Source organism: Penaeus monodon, chromosome 20 (genome assembly GCF_015228065.2).
Source record: "Penaeus monodon isolate SGIC_2016 chromosome 20, NSTDA_Pmon_1, whole genome shotgun sequence".
Lineage (NCBI taxonomy): Eukaryota > Metazoa > Arthropoda > Malacostraca > Decapoda > Penaeidae > Penaeus > Penaeus monodon.
The window spans coordinates 18,730,091-18,730,298 of NC_051405.1; positions in this window are offsets into that span (position 1 = coordinate 18,730,091).

Consider the following 208-nt stretch of genomic DNA (forward strand, 5'->3'; position numbering starts at 1 on the left):
TCTGCCACTCTCTTTTTTCCATTATACATCAACAAAGGCCTCCGAAATTCATTACATGATAATAGCCTGGGCGTTTGACTTCCCTGAGTCTCTATTGACATTTCAATCGACGTGGTAATGACAGGTTGAATATTTGACCCCTCCAACGCTGTGTTCCGCCGTCTTGCTTTAACTAAATCGGATTTTACACAATTCCTTGTTAAAGCAT